Source organism: Poromitra crassiceps (genome assembly GCF_964638095.1).
Source record: "Poromitra crassiceps genome assembly, chromosome: 9".
Classification (NCBI taxonomy): Eukaryota; Metazoa; Chordata; class Actinopteri; order Beryciformes; family Melamphaidae; genus Poromitra; species Poromitra crassiceps.
The window spans coordinates 25202857-25209624 of NC_139630.1; positions in this window are offsets into that span (position 1 = coordinate 25202857).

A 6768-nucleotide genomic window follows, 5' to 3' on the forward strand; every position below is an offset into this window, starting at 1 on the left:
ATAGAGATAAACACAGGTAAGAACAAACACAGAATATAGTTTTAGATAAAGGTCATCATCCTTCCTCTTGACACTAGCTCTGCCCAGGCTGGTAATACTGACTCATGTACATATTGTATATATTTACTCGATTTGATTGCACTTGCAACTCTGTGATTGTCTTTATTATCTTCCTACTTCTTATCTCTGTATATTGATGTGACCGCCATGCTGCATACAGACACTAAGACAAATTCCTCGTATGTAACTTGCATACTGTGGCAATACAAGTGATTCTGATTCTGATTTTAATTTAGAGGAGAGGTGTTACAGGACGTTGTTGTTGTTGTTGTTGTTGTTGTTGTTGTTGTTGTGGTGGTGGTTGTGGTTGTTATTATTATTATTAATATTTTTTATTTGTTTTTGCCATGGACATGAATTCACCTCCCAAAAAGTCCTCAAGTGTTGGCATTCTGCCAGCTGAACAAAGGACGCCATGTTGTGTCCACTCCACTCAGAGACTGAAGGTCATCCTGTGGTCTGGTCAACATCAGATATCCACTCGCTTGTCTGTCTGTGGTCCAACATCTCCAGGACGAAGAGAGGAGTTGTATAGAGCAGCGGTTCCCAATTCCCGACTCATGGCCCACCACTTGGAAATCTGAAAAATATCTGTGGCCCACATCTGACTAGCCTGGTAAAGCAGCCGGTCACATGACCTCACATTTCATTTCGTTCTACCAGACCGTCTGGCCTCAAGCTTTCACGCAGTGTTTGCAGTGGGCGAAAGTTGGGCGGGTGTACTCGCCTTGAAAGACAACTCCTTCAGCCAATCAGCGTTGGATCCAGTCAAATCCAAATCCACTCGGGAGAACGGCAAAAACAACTTTTCCACGGAGAAACTCCGCTGTTGCATACTCCTGTACTTCTTTAATTGTTGACTCGTTATTGAGTCTATTTCTGCAATAACTGCACTTTATGGCTGTTTAAACTAGATGAACGTTGACGTTACTGCTCGAGGCTAGCTGACGGGCACGGAGGCAGCCATTAGTGTTTTGCTAGCGGCATTCCTGATTGGCCGGTCGCTGAGTGGCTAGTACGCTTTGCAGTTTCTGCAAACACCCTCCCAGGACTTGAGACCAGACAGAACAAAATGAAATGTGAGTTAATGTGACAGGCTGGTTTACAAGGCTAACATCTGACCGTAAACAGTACGGACCTCAAATAATGTGTTCTCAGAGCACTTTTTATTTTAACGATAAAAGGAGCTGTCCATCAGCACCACACAGAAATCACTAAATGGACCTATAGAGGCCATTTACACCTAGCACTAACATGGGCTTTCTGTGATCAGATTGCAATCGGATAGTGTTTGACCACATTAACCTGATTGCATTTACAATTGGTATTAATGTGTCTCCAGTGTCCACATTGAGATCCAATTGTGATCTGTTCAGAGAAAAACGGCAATGACTGTTGATGTACGTATGTGGTTTGAGAGGACACATTGCATTTACACTTGTGTTCGTTGTGGTCACAATGCATCCCTGAGCACCTCCGGAGGTGGTTTGGGATCGCAATCCGTCCTCAATGTGTCTTGGGGGCATTTACACCTGTACTTTCAAGCGGTCAAGCACTATCCAATTGCAATCTGATCACAGAAAATTGTTGGTGCCAGGTGTAAATGCCTCTTAAGGCGCCTTCACATGATAAGTGGTCTGCACTTTTCTCATCGAGAGGTAGAGCGATATGTGAGCGGAGCGCACATCTGCAAGACAAGAGGTGAGCAGCGGCATCTCCCTGATTCTTCTCCTCTGATTGGTTGCGCTCATGAAAGGTCAGCGATAAGTTAGTCTCGCTGGCCAGCCTCCCCTCCCGACCGTGAGAGGAGTCTGGCGCCACAGGTCTCCATAGTGGGATTGCGATGGGCGGTGCTTAGCGGCAGTGTCCTTGGAAAATAGTTTTCAACAATCCAAGTTGCCGTTTTCAGCATGTAGCAACGAGCTAGCGTGTAGGTTTCTGCCGTTAGCTTGCTAGCTAGTTAGCGTTGTTGTTTTCACTGAGGCGGCAGGGCACTATTTACAGCGACACACAAGGAGGGAGGGGAAGCCGCTCTGATTGACATGGTCGGAGCCAATGACAGAGTTTGTAATAAGTGGGGAGCGGACATCCGGCTGCCACCGAAACAGTCGCTCCAATGGGAGAGCAGCTGTAGAGCAGGGGAGGGTTTATCCCTGTTGCACTGTTTCCGCGGCGCCAGACTCCTCGGACGGAAGGGAGAGGAGGCTGGCCAGCAAGACTAGCGATAAGTAGCTCAGCGTTGAGATATTTTGAACTTTGAGCGCAGAGCAAATTGGAAAAATCAAGCTGTGCGCGTCGCCAAGGGTAGCGTTGCTGCCTAGTTGAGAAGCGCCACTCTCCCCCATAGGAAAACAATGGGACAGCGGGTGCAGAGCTGTTTTACCACGGATCATGTGTAGGTGCCTTTAGTCTGTCTGCAGTTTTGTGTGTTATTCTTTGTTCTTTGTTTTTGTCTGACAAATCCATAAATCAGATCAAATCCACAAAATGGCGTCCTTTGAACAGCTGGCAGAATGCCCACACTTGAGGGCTTTTTGGGAACGAAGACGATTTCGATGAGGATTTGATTGTGCTTCTCTGGCGAAACTAATTGACAGCTAAAATCTGCAACACCTAAAAGGTTGAACTGTAAAATACAGAGTTCAACGAAATTGAAGGAACAAATTGTATTTTGTGGGTGTGAATGAAGTAAATTGTGAGCATGTGATGTTACAGTAAAATGTGGACTCCATTTTCTTTCTCTCCAAATGGCCACCCGGGCCGTGGGCTGCGATGGACCATAGGGGAGCTTTCTTTGGGTTTGACATTCTGAACTCATCAAAATTGTTAGACCCTAACCCATTTCTTTTCTTTCACAGGGTGCCAAATGAAAGCAGACATTGCATTCTTGCTGGATGGCTCAGACAGCGTACGATCTGGCGAGTTCAATTTGATGAAGACTTTTGTGAAAGATGTGATCCGCTCTTCACCGGGAACAGATATACAGGTGAGATGATGTTCATAGTGCCAGATAGCATGACTCAAAGAATTCATTCAAGGTCCAATGTTAAATCAAATGAATGATATCATAACATACCATAATGCACTTCTAATTCTTTCAATGCCTAATAGCACTGTGTAATACATATTTCACACATTTGTCTTTTGTCTTTTTGCAGTTTGCAATCGTCCAGTTTTCATCAAAGTCCACGATCCATTCTTACTTTAATAGTTTTCTCAGCTCTGGATCTTGTGAAACTAGCGTTGATAGTATTAAGCAACAAAAGGGATGGACTCGCACGGCTGGAGCCATCCAACGGGTTGTGTAAGTGCCTTCGCAATGATAATCAGTGTTGGGCAAGTTACTTTCAAAATGTAATATACTACATATTACTAGTTACTTTCATTTGAAAGTAATAAGTTACTTTACAATATTACTGTCTGTGTAGAGTAACTTGTTACTTATTACACTACTTTTGCATTTTACCAAAACAACAGCAGCAGCAGAATGACATCGCTGCCCAGGAACATCCCGAAAAATAATCTCAACCGTCGTGAAGTCAGTGTAAACAATCCAAAATTGATTAGGAAATTATTATTTATTATCATTTAAATAGTGCTTTGTTTTAAAAAAAATCACTCAATTTGTAACTTGAGTTACTTGACAAAGTAACTGGTATTATATTACTGAAATCCTATAAGTAATAAGTTATATTACTGAGTTACTGCTAAAAGTAATATATTACATGTAATGTTACTTTTGTAATGAGTTACCCCCAACACTGATGATAATGTACCACAACTCCCAGTTCAGTCAGGACCACTATATTAAAATAAACTGTAATTGCCATATAGTTCTGGGACATCTCTGCCCTTCCATGTGCCTACAAGGAACGCCGATAAGGCACAGAGAGCAGCAGCACAGAGCCCCTGAAACGACCATACCAGGCAAACCTCCCTGGCTCTCCATGTACTTACTTGGAAGAGCCACCAGGAGGAGCTAGCTGTGCAAGTAGGAAAGTCAGTTAGACTAAAATGATTAAAAGGGGGGCCAATCCATTCTATAAAGATTGGCGGTTGTTGATCCCTAATAAATCCAAGCAGCAACTGAAAGATTCTGCCAGGAGTATGATAAACCCCCAAAAATATGTATTTATTTAGATTAATTATTAATGATTTAGATTAGATTATTTATTTTAGATTGAATAAATCCCCACTACAGAGCCAACCCAGACCGCCATCCTGGGAGTAAAACTGTATGTGATGCAACCAGCATGTTGCAATTCTCCTTGGATGCTCATGCTGCAGAGCTCTTCTGGTTCAAGGTGAGCACTCAGTGAGTGAATCAGAATCAGAAAGACTAATGCCCAAGGCCCGAGTTCGGTCGGGAGCTCGCCCAGGGTCTCATACCCGTCATCAAGGCTCGCCTTGGTCCATGGCTACGGCCTGGCCTCGGCTAGAGGCTCCTAGGACAGCCCACCATCAATGGCACCGAGGGCCCATTGCTGGTCGGGAGCTCTCCTGGGGACCGCACTGTCGGACAAGTCCACGTGCGGCCGGACTCGAGAGAGAACGTTACCTGCAGTCCCCCCAGCCTGCGAAAGTCGCACGGCGGCGGGGGGTTACTTCGATACAACGCACCCACAGGGCGCATCAGTAGGCGGAGCTTGCGTAAGAAATTCTCCCCCAGCATGCACAGCTTCTACGGAACTGACCATGCGGCAGGGGGGCGTAGCCTCTCACGTCCCGCCCCCCCCATCAGGGTACCGGATCAAAAGGTCCCGGTGCCCAACAATATGCTCATGACGGGTTCCGCTCCTTTGGCCACAAGAGACCATCTTTGTCCAACAGGCTCGATGCCTGGGAGCATCTATGTTCCCCATCCCCATTACGGCGCACCCTCCAGAAGGGTGACGCTCTACAGTTTGCCAGGCCCCCACCCACGTTCGACGGGACCCCCGATCCGGCCGTGGAGGGGGAGGCCATGGACATACTCCACAAGGAGGTTATTCGTTCCTCGCCGAAGGGGCGATTCGCTCGGTTCCCAAGGCAGAGGTGCGCTTGGGTCCTACCACAGGTACTTTGTCATGCCCAAGAAGGACGGCTCCATGCGTCCAAAATTGGACCTTCGGCGTCTCAACAAGACGCTGAGGAAGTTCCCGTTCCGAATGCTCTCTTTCCCCGCCTGTTCAACGCGTTGAGCCGGGGATTTCTTACGTCCGGGGATCTGAAAGATGCGTTCTTCCATGTCCACGTGGTCAGGAGACACAGGAAATACCTGAGGTTCTCCTTCCTGGGGAAGGCTTACGAGTTCTGTGTCTTGCCATTCGGCATGTCTTTGAGCCCGCGAACCCTCACGGTGTGCGTGGAGACAGCCTTGGCTCCCCCCCGCGCGAGGGGGATCCGCGTCTTCCTATATCTCGACGACGTTCTCTTAGCGGCCGACTCGAGGGTCCGTGCCACGCAACATACCAAGGTGGTGACCGATCACCGGCAAACCTTAGGGTTTTTGGTGAACTGGCAGAAGAGTTGCCTCGTCCCAGCACAGGCGGCGACCTTCCTGGGGCTCGAGCTAGACTCCCTGCGAGCCTTTCGCCAGAGCGACAGGCTCGCACGGTGCAGACAGCAAACCAAGGATGTTAGGTCTGTGCCCTCGGTGTCAGTGCATCAGTGCACAGTGATGTTGGGCCTGATGGCCTCAGCACTGCATGTGCTCCCACTGGGGAGGCTACACATGCGCCCGTGGTCCAAATCTGGTTCCTCAGGCTTCGCCTGGACCCGGCCGGGGACCGTCATCGCAGGGTTCCTCTGACAGGTCAGGCCCGGCAGGCGCTGGCCATATGGGCGGACCCCCGTTACCTCTCGAGAGGTACTCGGTTGGGCCCTGTCCTGCTCAGGATGGTGATTCGCACCGACGCCTCCCTCTGGGGGTGGGGTGCGATTTGCGGGCATTTTTCGGCAAACGGCCGGTGGGAGGCTCAGGAGCTTCGCCACATAAACATGCTAGAGCTGAAGGCGATTCGCCTGGCTCTGCTTCAGGACAAGCCCACCATCAATGGCGCCGTGGGCCCATTGTTGGTTGGGAGCTCTCCTGGGGACCGCACTGCCGGACAAGTCCGCGTGCGGCCAGACTCGAAAGAGAACGTTGCCTCCACAGTCCCCCCAGCCTGCGGAGGTAACACTTCCAGCGGCTCACACATGGGCACTATGTTCTGATTCGCTCGGACAATATGGCAGCGATCGCCCACCTGAACAAACAGGGCGGTGTGCGGTCGGGGGCGCTGAACCATAGCAGGGATTCACCTGTGGGCGTATCCCCGTCTCCTTTCAGTGTCAGCGGTCTATCTGCCGGGACGGCTGAATTACGGGGCCGACCTGCTGTCTCGAGGCAATCCCCGTTATACGGAGTGGTGCCTCCACCCTCGGGTGATGGAACAGGTTTGGGCCAGGTTTGGTCGCGCCCGCGTCGATCTCTTCGCATCGCGGCGCGCGACACACTGCCCACTGTGGTTCTCGATCCAGGAGGACAGCCCCCGTTAGGTCACGACGCGCTAGCGCACGCGTGGCCGAGGGAGGAGCTCTATGCGTTTCCCCCGACCCCCCTGATCCGTCAGGTGTTGAACAGGGTGAGGGAACAGCGCCTCCGGCTTGTTTTAGTCCGTTTTGGCCCAGGCAGACATGGTTTGTGGACCTGGTCTCCCTGGCGCAAGATCCGCCCTGGGCGTTGCC